The 21,269-nt window shown below is 38.1% G+C and overlaps 1 protein-coding gene across 1 annotated transcript in view; it reads right to left on the bottom strand.

Moving 5' to 3' along the window:
- Positions 1-21,269, bottom strand: part of SLC4A4 (solute carrier family 4 member 4) — a 399,214-nt gene that overhangs the window by 377,081 nt on the left and 864 nt on the right. The gene's annotated exons all lie outside the window — the stretch shown is intronic.

Here is a 21,269-nt window from a genome sequence, read left to right on the forward strand (position 1 = left end):
AGGCTCCGTGCGGACAGCTCTGAGAGCTAAAGACGCCAAGGGGATCCAGTCTTGGAGGGGTCCCCACAATACTGTGAGATTTACCACCAAGAACTCAACCAGATTCCCATAGTCAATACAGGAGAAAAATCTCCTCAAGCTTCTGGCAGGAGGGGAGAAAAAGAAACCATTCTGAAAGAGCCAGAGCATTCTGTTCTTCTTAACAAGGCCTGCCCTCAGGGGAAACTAGTTAACCAGAGTCTAGCCTGCTGTGGTATTATCAGACCCTAACTGATTCGGGGGCAAGAAAATGCACATATCCGGTAGCTCTGGCCTTCCCCCCAACCTAGCCATCTTGTTTCACCTAAGAGGGGAGAAAAAAAAACCAAAAAACCCTGAGGAGTGCTTGTGAAGTTCACAGTCCAAAGACACAGACCCACTGAAAGACTGGACCTAATCACAGGGCTATAGAACACTTCCCCTCCCCCCACCTCGCCACCGTGTTACTAAGGCCCATTTACAGCCGTTCTTTTTACTCAGTACAACATGCCCGATGACCAAGAAAAAAATTACAGGGCATACCAAAAGACAAAACACACATTTTGAAGAAACAGAGCAAGCATCAGAACCAGACATAGCAGGGATGTTGGAATTATTAGACTAGGAATTTAAAACAACTATGATTAATAGGCTAAGGGCTCAAATGGATAAAGTAGACAGCATGCAAAAACAGATGGGCAATGTAAGCAAAGAGATGGAAATCCTAAGAAAGAACCAAAAGAAATGCTGGAGATTAAAAACACTGTAACAGAAATGAAGAATGCCTTTGATGGGCTTATGAGTTGACTGGACATGGCTGAGGAAAGAATCTCTGAGTTAGAAAATATACCAATAGAATCCTTAAAAACTTAAAAGCAAGAGAACAAAGACTGAAGAATCATAAGCAAACAACTGATCGTTGTTTAAACCACTGAGTTTTGGGGAGAATAGATACCAGGAACACACAGTGAAGCATCAGCCTTACAGAACTAGCTGGGAAATAGAGTCCAAGTGGGACCCTGAGAAGATGGCTTGACGCTTCCATGCTACTAACCTAAGACTCCTAAATCTCTTCCTGGGGAGTTCAAGGTCAAGGAACTAAAAGCAGCTCAAGTGCTTTCACCCATTTCCAAATTATAATGAAAATATCCCAAATTTCCACAAATCTCACCCTGATAAACGTGGAAATCACCAAATGTACTTACATAAACTGATAAGCGATGCAAATCTACAACCTTGTCTATTCCTCTGGTGCTCAGAGCTTGCTAGTTCCCACCACATTCTCCACATCTCCATCAGCACTGCGGTGGTCTTGAGCTCTCTGTCTTGCCTATACGGTGCCCAACACAGTGATCACATGTGCAGGTACTTAATATCCCACAGAGGACAAAGGTAGCAGAGATCATGATTTCTCAATGGTTTGGGTCAGTCAACACTAGTTGTAAACTAACGCTGGAAAAGGAAGTACTACTTAAAAATTCCAAGTAGGTACACAGCTGGTAAAGCTACACGGGGCAAGACATGATGACTTTCTCTCTCTCTTACTATGCAATACCTGTAAGCAATCGCAAAAGAGATAACAGTTATCAAGGTCTTATTATGGAATGCAAAGCTTTGAAGGAAATCTGTAAGATCCGTCTATCCCTCTGTGTCCAGGCAGAGCCCAACCCACTCCTCACCCTTGCTACAGACCACTTAGAGAAAAGCATGAGATATTATCCAAAAGGTAGCACCCGTCCAACTGAACTTGCTGTAACTGCTAAAACCAACAGGAATCTCAGCCACAGGATGTCACTTCTATTTCCATAGAAATAGACAGGCTTTGGGCAAATTCAAAGTACATGCTTAAAAATAAGTTTGCAGCTTCCTTTGAGCCGAGACACACCGTCAGCTGGTATACATTTTAGAGCCCCCGTCGACATGTGTCTAGAGAAGGAGCGGATTAATAATAGCTTACATTTCTATAGTGCTTTTCATCCCAAAGGATCCCAAACAAGGGAAACAAGCTGAATCTTTTCTCCTTGTTTAAAGGGAAAACCCTAGTGAATTTCAAAGCAATCCTAAACACGAGAACTAATTACAAAGAAATTCACTTTTTTAAAGTGTCAGGACATAATTATTATTTTTTTAAACTTAAATGGCATCTACATTCCTTCTGAGAGCTCACAAAGAAATGCCACCATCTCCATCTCAGAAGGCTATCATCTCTTTCCAACAAAGACAACAGTTGCAGTGCTGGGAGATTTAGAGACATTATGGGTGAAGAGATAAAAATAATAATAATAATTAACAATTGCACAGGAAGCTCCAGCTGGAGCGTCTGATAACACAGTAGGAGATGGATACAGATGGCAAAAGGTGGGTGGCACAGGGTAGAGCCTGTCCTGATCTCGTGGGCTTGGGACCTCAGACACACTCAGATTAGTATAGGCTTAGTTCTTTCTACTCCCTGTGATTCAGATGGAAGTAGCTAGGACAGAGCCAGCATGTTTTACCAGTGTCCAGGAAATCTGGGCTCTAGATCATGGTATTATTCTGTCTGGCACCATGACAAGGTCAATAATACATTTACCAGTGTTTGATAATCCTAGATTAATATAGCTTTTCATTCTCTAAAGTACAGAGTCTTTCTTATCTTTAACCCACGTAGTTTGTATATACTTCCACATAGCAATTCTAGGCATAATGCTGCCTATTCTGAGCTTTTTACCCTGATTGGCAGATAATTAGAACCATGAGATGTCGGCAGGTGTCGAGATAAAAAGACATCATAAAGCCAGTTACAGCACAGACAATGGCTTTTTAATAACCTGTTTAAGTCACGCAGTTCCCAACTATCTCACGCTTTTAGGATGGGTAGTTCCTTGATCCTGGAGGACTGCTGCGCTGGGAGGACTTCTGCTGTTAAAAAAGAACCAACATCTTTAGAGGGACAGTGAAAGTTCACTTCCAAAGAGGCAAAACCGAAAGAAGCCATCACAAAAATACTCAGAAAGGAAACAGGATTTCTTTTTCATCAATTTGTTTCCTCTCTACAGAGATGCCAAACCAGCGTGAGGCGGACAGACACACCGCCACCCTCCCATCTGCTACTGTTAGTGAACATGACCTTATGATGAATAAGGCAGAAAATTAAATTGCTGAGAAGATAAAATTATCTCGTTTGGGAAAGAGAATATATTAATCGCATTGGGACTCTAAATAAAGCCATTCTTTCTCTTTAGTGTCATAGTTTGAGATTTGAGTGTATACCACTTACTTCATATTCTTTATGATGACTATATTCTCAGCATGGGATAGATGTGTAAAGGGGAGAACTTCCTGCCACTGTGTCACTGGGAAGAAAAACGCCGCCATTATGACACACGCCCTCCCTCACAGAGGGTTTTGTGAACACAAAAGATATCTCCCCTTAACTTGATTTTTTCCAAAAAAGGTATTGATTCCACAAATCTTCAGAAAGGATCTATTATTTGCATAGCCTTGTGTTAGGTGCTGCAGGGATACAAAAGTCTAAGAGAGAGGTTTTGCCTTTGAGAAGCTGCAAAATAAGATATACATGCATTAAAAAAATAATACAATAAAAGAGGTGCCTTAAGGTAGGCTATCATTTGGTGCTAAGAGCATATTAAAAATAGTAAGTACTATTCATATAACAAAATGAGAGAACTCTGAAAACTGAAGAATCCAAGGGAGTCTTTGAAGAACAGGTCCTTGAAGATAGATAAAATTTGTGTTAGCCAGAAGAAAAGGGGATAATTCCAAGTTGGAAGCTGGGGTAGGATTTACTCAGATAATGACACTAGGATAAGAATATAAAGACTTGTTTTAGGGACTGGGAATAATTCAGGCTAGCTTGAGAGATGCGCTCCTGCAGGGCCAAATTTTGAGGCTCCTTAATGCCTAATTCAATGATACTCAAGTAGTTTGGATTGTGCATCTTATTAGCAAAGATTTTTAGCACACCCCCAATTATATGTATATACATAATACATGTACAACGAATTGATATATCATGCACTTTAAAGAACATATTTCAAAGAATGAAATAAATAATAGTTTTTTAAAATTTTGTATTTATGGTACAAAAATTCTTTTGTCATCAGTGGAAAAAATCAATATTTTTAATGACAGCAATATGATTTAATATACTTTGTTAATCTTTTAATAATGTTTGGTGACATAGTGATCCAAAAGTCTGGCTCTACATTTATTTTATTCTGATAGTTGGTTTTAGTGGCTGATACAGGTGGCAAAAGATATGTGAGTGGTTTGGTTTTTTTTTTTTTTTCACTTTTAAATAAGGAAGGACTCTCAATAGAATTTACCATTAAGTTCAGCAACATTCTATGCTTTGTGTCAAATGCCTTTAAACACCATTAAAATATTTTTGTTTTCTGAAGTTAAAGACAAATTTACCATGAAGCTAATGAAGCTTCAGTGCAAGACCCCTCACCTGCCTGAGCGTCTCCCCTGTAATGTATCCACATGGTCATACATTTCAGTAAAGACTGCAGAGGTGAGATAAAGGTATGACATTTTGACCACAATTAAGACCAGTGTTTCTTCCCACTCTGACCGCCTCTGTGACACTTCCTTTGCGTTACATGTGGCATAACGGGCTGCAAGTACTTTTTGGATCTGAATAAGGGGAAATAGAGCTGGGAGCACATTTAGCTCAGGTTTAGTGGGATATATTTATATGGTTCCTAGGCTCTTCCATACGTACTTAGGTTATTAACACTAGCCATCCCAATAGAAGATGCCTTCCAGGAACCTTCCTGCCCACTGTGCTGACTCGTGTGTGGTTATGACATGAAGATGCAATATGAGTGTGTTCTATGGTGTGCGGGGTCAAAAATATGTGAAAGTGGAAGAGAAACAAGGTTTGAAATTATGGAACCAGAAGCGAGTCTGTGGAAAATTCTTCCAGGCATCAGGTGTGTAAGATTATAAGCAAAGGATCTGGTTTTCAGTGGAAATTATCTCTGTCATCATATTCAATTTTAAATAAATCATAGATTTTTTTAGTTTTGTTTTTTACTGTATTCACGTGAAACAGAATTTATCATAATTCCTGTGTGTGCAAGACACAAACCTATAGCAATCCTACAACCAGTGGGTATGTCTGTATGTGAAGTCACATGTTTTGTGTATCCAGCTATCAGAGCACATCTTACCATGTCTCACATATCTTGTCCTGGTGCAATCTGGCAGTTCCAGATAAAGTGGCATACAAGATTGCCACCAACATAGCAAAACAAATAAAGAATGAGTTTTCCTATGACAGAACTCCTACACATGTTTATCAGTAAGTCAGAATATATAGCATAAGAATAATTTGATTATACAATTACGTAGCTCACTACAACGTAAGGGCAGTTTTTAAATGCACTTGAATTTGCTCTAATAAACTAGTATTGTTCGTTCAAAGAGCATTTAGTCTTGCATGATAAAATATGAAACTCCCCCAAATCTTACATCTCAAACATAAACATGATAGAGGGTTCCCCAAATTTGACTATAACTTGAAAAATCTGTGTAACATTATTAATAGCAATTATTATCAAAATAAAAAACAAATTTTGATCAGTCATGCTAAAGAAAGTATGAATTATCTTTCTCTTTTGTCTTTAGAAAATATTGCAAAGTGATTGTCATATGAAGGGGTGCTCAAAGAAGATGCAGCTAAAAAAGTACAGAAAAAAGGTGTTATAGAGGCATGTCAACAGTTCATTTATAAAAAAATAACATAATGTTATTTTTCTGGATCTTGTGTTGTTTTGGTATTTCCTGCTTTTTAAAATGAGTAACTATTGTGATTTCTTTTCTCATTCTAAATAATGTTCTAATAATGTAAATAAATGTTTATTTTCACACTTGATTTTACATTTTCAATTTTGTCTTTTTTCTCTTAAAGAGGCTTCCAAAACTAACTCAGGTTCAAGGTCCACAAAACCTGAATATGCTCTTTTTACGTGCTCAGTTTATAAGTATCTTGCTAATTTAATGGTTTCATACTATCACTAACTAAAAACTCAAGCACTATGTACACTTAAAGTGAGATGTATTATTAAATGTAAGAATTCATATTTCAAGTTGTCAGTTCAGTAATTTTGAATCATTTTGACCAAATTTTTGTCAGACCTGATTAGTTGCATTATTTTTACTGCATAATGTGTCTTGCAAAGCGTTTACACTATGAAGAGAAGTAACAGCTTGGCCTTTTTTTGTTGCTCTCTTATACTTGCAGTTACTATTCTCTTTAATCTGTGATTTCTTTCCTGAAATCTTTTTAAGCCACTGGCTCATTCATTAAAGCATACAATCAACAAATCATAGCTAGATGCATTTAAATAGAAAAACATCACAGTATGCTGGAAGCTAACCCCTAAAATGAGGGTATAACTGTTATCCTTGAAGCACTTTGAAACTTCAGCTATTACTTCAAGATATCTCAGGTACCATGAGTGACATGGTCATCTGTCACAGAGTGTGAAAGATAGTACCTGTATCAATCTGTACATGACATGTTAGCAAAGTTTAATTTCTTTTTTTTTTTTTACTTAAAAATATGTATAATTGTTTACCTAGTATAGAAATAGGAGTAAAAAGTTCTATCACATTCTCGTATTCCAGTGGATTGTCTTTCACAACCCCTGAGTATACCCACCTCACTCTGGAGATTACTGGTCTAGTGAATGGGTGTAGAGTTATTTTGAAAAAAAGAAACCATAGAAGATTTTTGAGCAATGGAGAGACATTAGAGCAGTATTTTGGGGAATTATTTTAATGATGCTGTCCAAGATGGATTGAACACTTGAGTTTGGAGGTAGAAAGATGAGTTAGGAGGCCAGAGCAAAACTCTAAAAATGAGGTGATATGAATGAAAATTAGTAGTGTGGAAATGAGAATAAGAAACAAGACACAAGACAAACTGACCTGATAAATGAAGAATAAACAGAATTTACAATGCACTCATTCACCAGACAGGTTTTGAAGGTGTGGGTGGCTTTAGGACATTTGATTAACTGGTATATTTCCTGTGATTACATCCAGTATCAAATTACCAGACTATATGTCCTCTGGGAAAGCAGAGTGTTAAAGTGCCACAACCAAGCAAAATAAACATACTAGAGAAATTAAAACACTACACATAAACATATGGGATTCAGCTGTCTAATTAAAATCCTAGTGAGCCAACAATGGCCTAAAACTGTAAGAATTCAGTGACTGCCAGAAGAAAGCAGCAAATCAGACACTCAAAGTGGAAACAGATTTGTCTCAATTGACATTTCCTATCAAAAATTAGCAAATTTTAAAACACCAGTTAAAACCAGCTCAGCCAGAAATATCCAAAGGCTATATCAAATTTTAGATCTTTAGAGTGATTTGATTCAGAAGATCCTCAAACAGTGAACTAGACCTTTTTCCTTATTGATAGACTGGAGCATTGAATAAGACAGGACAGAATGAGCAAGAATACCAACTCACACTAGTTCAAAATGTCTATATTATTAAAACTTTTTTTTTTGCCTTTAGATATTTTATTTTTGTTAATTTTTTTTCAAATTAGTAAATACTCAGGGTTAAATATTAAATGAAAGTATAACTGATTCACTTTGTTATAAAGAAGAAACTAACACACCATTGTAAAGCAATTATACTCCAATAAAGATGTTAAAAAAAAAAGACTTCTAATAAAAGCTTTGTCCTGCCCTACAACCACTTAGCCTCCCAATCCTTCTTCCTATAATCATATTTAAATAATTCAGTAATTATATAAAAATCTTTAGAAAAATTGCTATTTTTTCATTTAACATTTTTAGTCATGATATTTTTGCTTTATGCTATGAGAAATGAAGATTTATCTGTTTGTTCCACTGCCAACCTAGTTTTCCCCAGTTCACCCAACAGCACTATATCTGGTGGTATGTTAGAACCTTCTTGTACCAGATTGCAAGAGCCCATTGTTTTAGGAATATTGCAAGCCAACTGTTAAACACAGCCCTTATTAAAAATTAAATTACGCAGGGCTTCCCGGGTGGCACAGTGGTTAGAAATCTGCCTGCCAATGCGGGGGACACAGGTTCGAGCCCTGGTCCGGGAAGATCACACACGCCGCAGAGCAACTGGGCCCGCATGCCACAACTATTGAGCTCGTGGGCCACAACTACTGAAGCCTGCACGCCTAGAGCCTGTGCTCCGCAACAAGAGAAGCTACCGCAGTGAGAAGCCCACGCACCACAAGAAGAGTAGCCCCCGCCCGCCGCAACTAGAGAAGGCCCGCGCACAGCAACGAGGCCCCAGTGCAGCCAAAAATAAATAAATAAATTAAAAGAAATTAAATTACACAAACTTATAGGTAAATTAATTACATTAAAAACAAAGGCAATGAATACTCAAAACTTACACTTCCTAATTATGTTACTACCTTTTACTATTATCTATGTTACTGAGGTTATTTACATTTATTGTATCTGTATGGTAGAAATACTATATAATGGCATGCTACCACACATATCTTCCCAACTCTGTGTTTAGTGAGGTCACAGTAGTAGCTTGACATTGATCATAGTGGAAGTATTTCACCACATAAATCAGCAAATGCCACAACTCCAGGTTTGATTTATTGACTTGATGATTGTCTATACTTGTTTAGAGACAAGAAAATAATGGAGAAAAATTTTAATAATTTAGATAAAATGGGGACTTCCCTGGAGGTCCAGTGGTTAAGACTTCGCCTTCTGATGCAGGGGGTGTGGGTTCGATCCCTGGTTGGGGAGCTAAGATCCCATAGGCCTTGTGGCCAAAAAACCAAAACTTAAAACAGAAGCAATATTGTAACAAATTCAATAAAGACTTTTTAAAAAAAAGGTCCACATCAAAAAATAAATAAATAAAATAATAATTTAGATAAAATGTAAACGTGTGTTATGTTTGTATCCATTGCATCATGAACAGATAAAAAAATGAGGGAATATTTTTCCATTATTCAAAAAATATTATACATTTCATCAAAGAGGTTGCTCATGTCACTGGTAAATGAGTGAAGTTCTGACATGTCTTTATTGTTTCACTTCTTTCTTACTTTTTAAGGGAAAAGAAAATTCAACTAACATTCATATCAAAAGTATGTTCCTTTGTCAATTGCAACCATAGGTCCACAATGGTTCAAGAACAGCACAAATCAACAAAACATTATATGAGAACCAACTGCTTTATGGAATTTACAAAATACAGTATTATTAAGTGTATATTGTGGGCTATGTATCCTTTATATAAGTAAAACTTATAATAAATGTATGTATATAAATATGTCCATTTTTGAGAGTTATTTGTTAAACATTCACTAGCATATTACTGGTTACATAACGATTTTTATTAAGTTAATAAACAATATTTGCATAATGTGATAATATAAATATTCACTGAAGGGCTAAATATGTTTTCTTTCTTGGATAAATGTTTTTCCTGAAGTTCCTGTCTTTCTTTTTTCCTAGAAGAATTTTTATTATAGTAATTCTCCACTTTTATTTCTGAAAGCTCTATCATATTAGGAATACTATGGAGTCTTTTACAGGTATGGGGAGAAATAACTCCCTGCTAGAGCCCTCTGGCATTTCACTGCAATTTGATTATGTTCTAGGCCTATGGGACAGGAGTTATCCTGGGACATTATTGATTCTTTTTCCCGAGCATATTGCAATGTAACATTTAACAATGTAACAATGTGCCTTGACATGGGTCTTTTGCATGTATTTTATAAGGCGTTCAATGTGCCCTTTAGATCCAGAAACCTGCTTACTTCAGCTCTCATATTACATATTTGATAAATTCCTCCTCTCTGTTTCCTCTGTTATCTCTTCCTAGAACACCGATTACTTTATTGCTCCTTTAAGTCTCTTCTTCCCTATTTTCCATATCTTTGACTTTTTGTTATGCCATCTGAGAGATTCTCTTTTGTTGATATTTTTTCAGCCATTATATTTTTGCTTTTCAAAAGACTTTTATTGTTCTCTTTTATCTTTTTATTTTACCCTTGTTTTATGAAAGTAGTATCTTTCTTATCTCTATAAGGTATTCATTTTTTTTCTCTTTTGAGGTTCTCTGCACTGCTGCTGTTTTCTCTGGCTTTATGTTATTTATTTGTTTACCTCCGTCTCTTCTGTCACACAGTAAAATTTCTACAATTCTTTGCTGTTCCATGGTTGCCATTCATACTGACATGAGGCACAAACACATCAAAAAATGGTTGGGAGTTCTGTGTATGTTAACAGTGTTTTAATCAATGGATTTCACTTTGTGGTAGGTATGTCCAAGGAGATGTCCAAGGGAATCATTTGGGGGAAATTTCAAGGCCAGCATGTGGAAGTCTATGACAGCTGAATTTCTTCAGAAATTAAACTTCCTATGGGGCAAAGTGCACCTGCTGTCAGTGTTACGCTATCAATCTCTTTTAGGCCCTACATCTCACCTCCACCGTCCTCTTTTTCTGGCATCTCTGAATCTAAAGGCTCTGTGAAGTTCTGTGGCGGCAAATCAGATTTCTATGATTCTATGTCCTCTTCGAAAACACGCAGTGGTAAAATTCCACCTCTTAGCTATACTGGTTATTTCTATTCCATCTACATTTATTTATTTGTTTGTTTGTTTATGGCTGCGTTGGGTCTTCATTGCTACGCACGGGTTTTCTCTAGTTGCAGCGAGCGGGGGCTGCTCTTCGTTGAGATGCACAGGCTTCTCATTGCAGTGGTTTCTCTTGTGCGCAGCACCAGCTCTAGGAGCACAGGCTTCAGTAGTTGCAGCATGTGGGCTCAGTAGTTGTGGCTTTCAGGCTCTGGAGCACAGGCTCAGTAGTTGTGGCACACGGGCTTAGCTGCCCCGCGGCACGTGGGATCTTCCCGGACCAGGGCTCCAACCCGTGTCCCCTGCGTTGGCAGGCAGATTCTTAACCACTGCGCCACCAGGGAAGCCCCTCCATCTACTTTCTGATTCCAGAATTACATTGAAATCTTCCTGGTTTCCAATAATGGCAGAAAATGTTTTCAGGCCACCCTCCCACTGAAAATGACTAAAATTGCCAGTTCAAATATTTGTTCAATCTTCTTTAGAGGAGCAAAGAAATCACAAGTTATTATGCAATTTTCAGGCCAAAATTGAAAGGAATGCAGATACTAGAGAGATAAGCCGGCACAGAAGCAGAATTGCCCTGATGGCATTGACAACCAAAGGGGATAAAATCAAGGCCCAGCGCCCACACACTGTGGAGATTCTAATAAAAGAAGCTCTCCTCCGTAAACTAGGGCTCCAAAGGACTACAACTTCAGAAAATAGTAAAGCGTTATCAGCTGGGTGGGTCACGGAACCCTGAGCCAGTATTTGCTGCTGCCTGACAGAAACAATGCAAAACTTCTCTGGAGGTGGCAAACAGGATAAGTAAAAAGAAATTCAAATCGACACACGTCATAGTGAAAGAGCAGAACCTCAAAGATAATAATAAATTTAAAAATCATAAAAGAATCCAGGGATAAGAAGGAGATTAAAATGAGCCATAGGCTGACAGTTAACTTCTCAACAGCAACATTGGAAGCCAGAAGATAGATAGTGGAGTAATATCTTTCATGTGCTAAAGGCAAATATTTGCCAACTGGAATTCTACAACTAGTAATTGTTCAAGAATAAAGGCATAATAAGGATATTTTCAGAACAGCAAAAACAGAGACACTTCGTCACAGATAGATCTTCAATAAAGGAAATTCTAAAGGGTGCATTTGGGCACAAGGAAAATACTCTTAGAATGCTAAAGACAAAAGAAATGAAGAGCAAAGTAAAGTGGTAAGTATGTAGATAAATCTAAATAAACATTATCTATATAGTACAATAATAGTAATATCCTTGTGTTAATCAATTCATGACAACAGTACCATGTAAGACAGAAGCAAGGTATGTGAGGTGAAGGTGTCCTGAGGACCTTGTATTGTCCAAGAAAAGGATAAAGGTTTTGGTTAACTTTAGACTATGATGAATTAAATATTCATGTTGTAATTTCTAGGAAAACCACAAAAGGAATAAAAAGAGAGCATAGGATTTCCAGATGCAATTAAGGTAGAAATCAATAACAAAAGATAACTAGAAAATATGTTTAAAAGTTAAGAAATAAACCTCCGAATTTTGCACTGGTCAAAGAAGAAGTCATAATGAAAACGAAATTATTTTGAACTACGATATAGTGCTACATCAGACCCCTTTCATCTTGGAAGGGCTAGCCGTTCACCCACAGAAGGGTAGATCGCTAAGTCAGACTAATTTTGTGGGAATTCTCCTGCTAGAGGATGGCCTCTTTCCCGTTCTCTTTGACATTGCAGGTATAAAGAGTTTTTATTGTTTACTTTCATTTTAGAGAAGTCTCTAGAGGAAAAGGAGATGAACACATGTTTCAATCGGCCACTTGTAGCCTAAATTCCATTACGTCATTTAAACAGCTATAAGAAATAACACAATATGATGTACTATTTCTTCCATTTTTCCTCTCTTTAAGCTTTCAAAATTTTGCCATTTAAACAAACAAACAGTCCCTATCTACATTTTTATTTTCAAGTACAGGACAGATTCATTCACCAGCTATCTGTATTTCTGAGAATTTTCATTATTTTGAAAGACTTTCTAAGGATAAAACTCCACTTACTTTCATTAAAGGAATATATTTATACTTAAAACATTTTTACAAGCACCCTTAATGCACTTTCAAAAAATTCTTCTTCACATTAACTCAGGTAATAAAACCAGCTTTCTTACAGTGAAAACCAGCTGGTGTCCACCTCCTGATTTTTTTTTTCTCTTTTATCCAGTTGAAGTGAAGGAATATTTATGGTGGGTTAGAGAAGAGATGCACAGAAAATGGTCACAAAATCCTATGTACATACAGAATGGGTGTATGTCTTGACCCATTCTGTGTTAAAGGTAGGAAATTTTGAGCCAGGTATATTATCTGAAACAGAAAATCAGCTTAACAATAATAACAAAAGCAGACAAAAACAATCTCCAACTGGATGTAGTCTCAAACATGTTGACAAACCATAGAAACTAAAGACTACATTTTGCTTACCTGGATATGTATGAGTTAATCTGCATACCAAATAAAGGCCTATTTTGGTCTATTCACAGAGTGTGGGTTAAATACTTTTCAAATGGAAAATTATTATCCACATGAGAAAATAATATTTCATTCATATCTTTAAAAGTATTTCAGAGAAAAATTTAATTTCCAGAAGCAGACAACCTGCTAAATAATAATTTATAGGAGTTTGCTCACCTTACATAACAGCACTCTATTTTCAGCAAATACACAGTTCACTGAATTTTCATTCGTTTGAAAAAAATCTGTATTAATAAAACAATTTGTGGTAATAAAATACAACTGTTGAGAGAAAGCAGGCCATACTCCAAACCTCCCCACTTTGAAAAAATGTAGTAGAAGATTAGAATCAGACTAATTGTTTATAGTGAAGAAACATGAGGTCAAATTCTGCATCAACATATTTCAAGCTAGCAGTATGTCTTGCTGTTCTTATCGCTACCTCTATCCTAGACACTAATTTCAGTCTTTTTATATTTTGGTTGTTTTTTTAAAATTAAACACATGGATTCAGTCTACTAATAAAGTATGCCTATTAACTACTTTGTTTTTAGAAAGATATTCTCCATAAAAAGAAAAGGAAAAACCTTTTAAAAGACCTCTAAATGCTAATAGGACATATACTTTTAATTATACACTAAAATGTTTAACAGGTTTAATTTTTCAGGAGTGGTACCATGTCTCTTTAGATGTCAATCCAACAATTTCTCTTTGTACAAAGGGTGCCTGCCTATCCACCACTAACCCAGTGAATCTCACTCCATAAATTAGGAGACATTGTTACTTTATTGCAGTCATCTGTAGAATCTAGTGGTTCTCCATTAATGTACTAGGTCCCTGAAATTAAAGACAGAAAGGGAACGGAGTCCAGTTGAAAGTGTAAAGGGAGGACTTCCCTGGTGGCGCAGGGGTTAAGAATCTGTCTGCCAATGCAGGGGACACGGGTTCGAGCTCTGGACTGGGAAGCTCCTACATGCTGCAGAGCAACTAAGCGCGTGCACCACAACTAATGAGCCTGAGCTCTAGAGCCTGCGTGCCACAACTACTGAAGTCCGGGAGCCTAGAGCCCGTGCTCCGCAACAAGAGAAGCCACCGCAATGAAAAGAGCGCACACTGCAACGAAGAGCAGCTCCCCCTCACTGCAACTAGAGAAAGGCGGCTCGCAGCAATTAAGACCCAATGCAGCCATAAATAAATAAATAAATAAATTTATTAAAAAAGAAAGAAAGAGTAGAGGGAAGCTGGGCACAATCTAATTTAATTATCAAGGTTGGAATTATTCCAGGACTCCATCTGCCATAAGGAAAGTACCCTGGGATCTTTAATGACCACACGTGGTCAGGATTCCAGTTTTACAGCTCATTCAATTAATTGCCAAGCACATCTTCTGCTATACCATTAGGTGACAGGACTGGGGAATCCACTCTGCTAATTAAGAACTTCGGGCCTTGTGTTAGTTTCCCAGAGGACTTTTCAGGGTCCGTGGGTATGCATACATGGCCACCTAAAGGTACACTTAATAAGAGATACTTCTATCATAGATCGTGAACAGGAGAGACTTCAGACATTTCTTCTCCACCCTATTAGGATTGGGTAATCTCTACAGCACAAGTCAGACTAGAAAATGCTGGACTCTTGGGCAGTTCCCAAGAGCCAACCCCTACTCCATCTCTTTTTCATGGTCAAGGGTAGAATGTACAAATTGCCTTGCATAGTCCTACATGCCCTCTGGAGGAATTCACCCTCACTCTTTGCAGCAGGCCTCATTTCAAGACCTTAATATACTCTTAAGGAGGATAAAAATCCTCATTTTCTCATATTCTTACATTAAAATGTAACTCTATCTTCCTCAATTTTCCTGTCTTTGAAGGAAGCATAATGTTACCTGCCATCTCAAAAAAGTGAAGTCTGAAGAGTATTTTTCCCAAAGTGAAAAATAGGAAAACCTCTTCAAATACCCTAGCTCAGTGGTTCCAGACATCATTCCATTGACCAACGGCATCTGAATCACTTTTGAAATTTGCTAAAAATAGAGATTCCCAGGTCCCACTCCAGAGCTACTGAATCAGAATGACCAAGGATGGAAGCCAAGTATTTGAGTTTTCAACAAGCTGGTGAGATCAATCTGCTTGTTTGAAAACCACTGGGGTCTGACTTCCTTTGGAGGGAAAATAACAAAGGCCCATTGTGTGATTTTGAAAAGAAAACCTTCTTCATCCATCACACACAGTACACACAATATTTTTCTCCCTTTTCTGTGCTTATTTTCTTTCTTTCGTGCCCCTTGCGTTGCTTCTATTTTAGATCCCATCATCTCAGTTATCAAGCTTAATTTCTTTCTTCCCAGGAAGCACTGTATAAAATTACTTTGGGATCTTATTAAAGTTGATGCTAATTAACCCAACCATATTTATTTTCACACTCAGATAATATGAGTAATCCATGAGAGACGCTGAACTTTAGACACGAGGGAAGTTAAAATGCCTATGACGCAAATAGAGGCATTAGAAAAAGATTATTGGACAATTTAAAACTAACTGAATGCTACTTTTTCCTGTTACTGTAGCTGATGTTCCAACATAATTGGTTGTTTTTAATTAGTGGGAAAAGAGATGTTTGAAGACATTGCAGAAAACTGGTACCATGGCAGCCAGAGTGGAACAAAGACGGCAAAAACTTTCTAACGCAATCGAGATTTTATTCATCTGTTAAATGAGATGGTTTGTAGTGCAGGATCTCTTAACTCCCTTCTCACTCTAAACTGCCAGCAGTCCATGAATGTTCATAGTCATTGAACAAAATCCTCAGCAACTTAGCAAGAACATGAACATGTAAAATTATCAAAGTCACCTGTTACTCTTAGACCTGGAAGAAAGAGGTGGCTTTAATAAAGGAATCCAAGGGCTTCCCTGGTGGCGCAGTGGTTGAGAATCTGCCTGCCAATGCAGGGGACGCGAGTTCGAGCCCTGGTCTGGGAGGATCCCACATGCCGCGGAGCAACTAGGCCCGTGAGCCACAATTGCTGAGCCTGCGCGTCTGGAGCCTGTGCTCCACAACAAGAGAGGCCGCTACAGTGAGAGGCCCGCGCACGGCGATGAAGAGTGGCCCCCACTTGCCGCAACTAAAGAAAGCCCTCGCACAGAAACAAAGACCCAACACAGCCATAAATGAATGAATAAATAAATAAATGAATAATAAAGGAATCCAAGAAATATTTCTAGGCCAAATAGGGTGGCCTATTGTCCAGGTTTGCTCAGTACTAAGGGATTAACCAGGACATAGGATTTTAGTGCTAAAACCTGGACATTTGTAGCCAACCATGATGGTTGGTCATCCTAAAGCCAAAGGTTGAGTTCATGAGCTATAAATGAAAAATTTTACCTTGTAAATGTAATTAAGCTTTTGACACACTGAGAGGTGAAGATGGAGTTCCCCAGATTTTAGACAGGTGGCTGTGATATGATAAGTTATTTCTAATCTTCTGAGGTATCCCAACCATGATTAAAATAAAAATAGCATTTGAGCATAAAAGGACCTAAGGTATGATCTGAATAAAAAGCAACAGAGCGGGCTTCCCTGGTGGCGCAGTGGTTGAGAATCTGCCTGCTAATGCAGGGAACACGGGTTCGAGTCCTGGTCTGGGAAGATCCCACATGCCGCGGAGCGACTGGGCCCGTGAGCCACAATCGCTGAGCCTACGCGTCTGGAGCCTGTGCTCCGCAGCGGGAGGGGCCACGACAGTGAGAGGCCCACGCACCATGATGAAGAGTGGCCCCACTTGCCGCAACTAGAGAAAGCCCTCGCACAGAAACGAAGACCCAGCACAGCCATAAATAAATAAATAAGTTAAAAAAATAATAATAATCTTTAAAAAAAAAAAAGCAACAGAGCACTTGAGAAGGAATGTAAACAATACCTTTATCAGAGAGGGATCTGGGGATTGTATTGTACATAGCACTGATTTATACATGACCCTTCAAACTGAAGAGGCCATCAGGAAGTGAATTATTTAAAAAGAATCTAGTGCCTCCCAAACAATTACAAAAACCTACAAATAAAACAGCAACTGACTTCTCACAGGGGCAAACATGGATATGCTTAGCAATTGAACCTATTTACCTGACTCCCCAGTGTGTATTTCTGACCCTCAGATATGCCTGCTCCATGGATTTAGGCAAGAACAAGGATCCATCCAGAGAACTTATAAAGAGATGGATTCATAACATTAAGGAATTATTTCATTTTGTGTTAGAGTTGATACAATAGACACCATGAGGTTTAAAATGTATGTTTGGGGTGGAAGGAGCCTGGGAAGATGGTAGAATAGGAAGTGCCAGGAATCTGTCTTCCCACACAACAATCACACTAGCAGAATCTGTCTGATGTAACTATTTTGGGAACTCTGGAGTCTATTGAAGGCTTGCAACTTTCAGGGGAAGACTTGGACTTATTGAAGTTGATTTCAGTCAGTTTCAGCTCTTACCACAGGAAATGAAAGACAAAAGAACTATAAGGTATACAGAAAACAAATAACAGATTGACAGAAGTTCTTCCTTATCAGTAATTACTTTAAATGTAAATGAATTAAATTCTCTCATCAAAAGACACAGATTGGCAGTAAGGAAAAAAATACCATGATCCAACTATATGCTGTCTACAAAAGACTCACTTTATATTCAAAGACACTAATAGATGGAAAGTGAAAGGATGGAAAAAGATATTCCATGTAAATAGTAACCAAAAGAGAGCAGGATATTGCTATATTAATGTCAGACAAAATAGAGTTTAAATCAAAATAGGTTTCTAATGGGTATAGTTTCAGTTTTGCAAGATGAAGAGAGTTCTGGAAATGGATGGTCGTTATAGTTGCACAACAATATGAAGGTACTTAATATCACTGACCTGTACACTTAAAAATGCTTAAGATGGTAAATTTTATGCTATGTGTATTTTACCACAATAAAAAAACAATTTTAAGGAAAAAAAATGTTTGTATTTATACAATCTCCTAATTTAGAAAAGGACTCAGCTTTTTAGGAGGTGGTAATCATGTTTGCAGAGACAATAAGATAACCTCCATTATGATTTATTAAAACATGGTAAAGAAAAGATCTCATAGTAATAGCTTGTCCATATATCCAATGAGCTTTTTTCAACCCATTTTTTGACTGACTTCTCAGCTACATTTAACACAGCTTATCACTTCCTCTTTTTATATGAACAAAATATCAAACTTCTAAATATAAAAGTTCCTAAATCTAACTGTGTAATAGTGTCCTGACAAGCCCTATTGGAGCCTGAGGCAAAAGGAGAATTCAGTAATTCTGACCTCGCCTTTATTTAAAAGTTTGATGTTTTAATCATCATGGACTTTTTGCATTAACTTGGGTTTTTTTCAAACACTGCATTAAAATATTATTTATCATAATTACTGGGGTTTTTGGCACCCCCCCCCCCTTAAATTTTGTGTCCTGAGGTGAGTCCCAGCCCTGAAAGGACTCTTCCTGTCACTTCTGTGATATCACAGTTTGCTAGTCTTCCCCTCTCTTTCTGGCTTCTCCTTCTCAATCTTTTTTGCAGTTCTTCCTCTGTCCGTCATCTAAATGCCAATGTTCTTCAGGATTCTCGTTAAGTCTTCTCTCCTTTCTCTATACATATAGTCTGGATTATCTCAGTTACTTCCACGTTCTACTGATTCTCAAACTCTTTCCCCTTTGCTTTACCCTCAGCCATACTAGCAGCCACACTATATGGATAATTTAACCCTAATCTAAGCCCAATCCTCTGAGTTTTGGGTCAATTTCTGTTCCTGTGATGCATTTCTGGAGACATACTTCCCACTCCCAATGATGTACTTCCTCTTGCCATTAAATCTTTGTGCTCACCAAAAAACCTCTCCCCACCTCCCTCATGCCCACCTCATACCCTAAGGTACAGGAAGGAAGAGAAAGAAACAGAAACCCTCCAGCCCTCCATTTTATCCTTTCCTCCACTTCAACCTCCAATTGCTCAGCTCTGCCAAAATATACCTCAACTTCACAACTGCATACACACTGTCTTCTCTATCTGGCATATTTCCTTACTTGTTAGCAAACTCTTACTTATCCTTCAGGTCTCAGCCCACATATCCCTTCCCAGAGAGACCTTCTCTGCCCTCTAGATTAGATTAGGTTCCCCTGCTATGTGTGCCTATAGGGCTCTGTACCTTCTCTTTCATATTTCTTATGTTTTATTGTAACTACCTGTCCCATTTCCTGTCTTCCCCACTAGACCATAAACTCCATGAAGGCGGAAGCCATGTCCATCTTGTTCATTATTATACATCCAGCTTTAACACACTGCTCAGGATTTATCAGCCACTCAGTAAGTAATTATGTAAGGAAAAGAGGGTAGTCAGAGAGAATCAAGCACCATCTAAGCAGAACCAGGGCAATCAATGAGCAGTAGAGCAAATGAGCAAAAGGCAGCAGATGCAAAGATCACAAAATCCAGCCACTGTTAGGAAGCAGCTAAGTAGAAGCTCCCAGTTTTTTCTAATCCTGTACACATCTTTTCTGCTAAATAACCTGGACTCCTTGCCCTAGTACTATCTGTATAATAGGCACAGCACAACCCATTCGTTGGCTTGGCTGACCTGGGGCCTCTGAAATCTTGGCAGACATCTGCAGGGCCATCTGGCCTTTAGCATCCCTCCTGAAACTCATTTCTGCTCTTCTGTGATCAAATGCTCTGCCCATTGATCTTTTCCAGGATGTAGGGTTTTACTTGCTGTTTGCTGGCTATTGCATCTCACCAAAGAGTAGTATAGAATGGCTTCACACAGCAGTAAGGAAGAGATTCAAGCTGGCCAGGTCGCAAAAGCTCACTGTGAAGCTTAGAATCCTTCTTAACAAAGTTAGGTTTATAATGTTCTTCCAAAAAGATTATGCGGCTCAAACAGGAAGCTCATATTATACAGTGTGTGACTAACACATATGGTTTTACTGGTCAACAATTTGAAACAAGTTCAATTCCATAGACTAAAAAAAAAAAACAAACCCTCAATTGCTTAACTTTTAGCCTGTTCATTGAAAACTGATGGGGTATATATAAAACAAAAGTCAATAGAGTCAAGCTAAGAAATGTAGAACTTGGCTCTGGGGGACTTCACTGAAGACTGCAGAAGAAAGAGACTTTTCTCATCCCAGGAGAATGAAGACTGTCACATGAGCTGGACATAAGCACAAAACAGCCAGCTTCCTGTAATCCCCAAAAAAGTGCAAAATAAATAAATAAATAAATAAATAACAAAAAACACAGGAGAACTTCATTAACTTCACTGTGTGTGGTTAATACTCCCTATTAGCATGTGAGGATTTGTCAGAAGACACTCAGAGCTTCCCCGACGACACGTAAGGGCTGAGATTCACACGGCTAATAAACCTCTCTAACTAGTCAGCGTCATCTATAAAAATACTGCAGCCTTAAATATTATAAAATGGTAGAGCTGAATGTGAATCTCATTGAAAGCATTTCTTCTATATCACCATAAGCACGAGCCCTATTTATAATGTGATGCCAAAAACAGACAGACACTGCTTAATGTTTGGAAAAAGATCTTATATGTGCCACCCCACTGCAGAGGCTCTGCATAGTAAATACGAGTACATTTCCGATCCATTTTTCCTGGGGTCTTTCCCTCTGAACATCAATATGTAAGCCACAGGAGCTTCGAAGCAGGCAGGAGGAGACATCCTGATAACACAAGACTTGATACTCTGACTGCTTCCCAAACTGCAAAGGATAAAACTCCCTTGCAGCAGAGTCCTGCATTTTATTACTATGTGCCCCGCTCCTGGCTTTCCTTGCAATGCCATATCCTCATATTTTCCTTCCAATTAGAAATTCATAAGGGAAATCTGTGTACCAAAAGGTATCATCTGGGATACATGTTAGATCTTTTCCCCTGCAGAGGACAGAGTTCCCAGCCCTTTGAGATTTTTTTTTTTTTTTTTCATGTCTAGCTGACATTTTGGTGCCAACAACAACTGCTGGTTAAATCAGCTAATCAGCCAAGATGAGGCCTTTTGTTCTCCTGCTTTTGTGACTTCTTTGTTTTATTTTTATTTTTATT

The sequence above is a fragment of the Balaenoptera ricei genome, chromosome 5 (assembly GCF_028023285.1).
Source record: "Balaenoptera ricei isolate mBalRic1 chromosome 5, mBalRic1.hap2, whole genome shotgun sequence".
NCBI classification, from domain to species: Eukaryota; Metazoa; Chordata; class Mammalia; order Artiodactyla; family Balaenopteridae; genus Balaenoptera; species Balaenoptera ricei.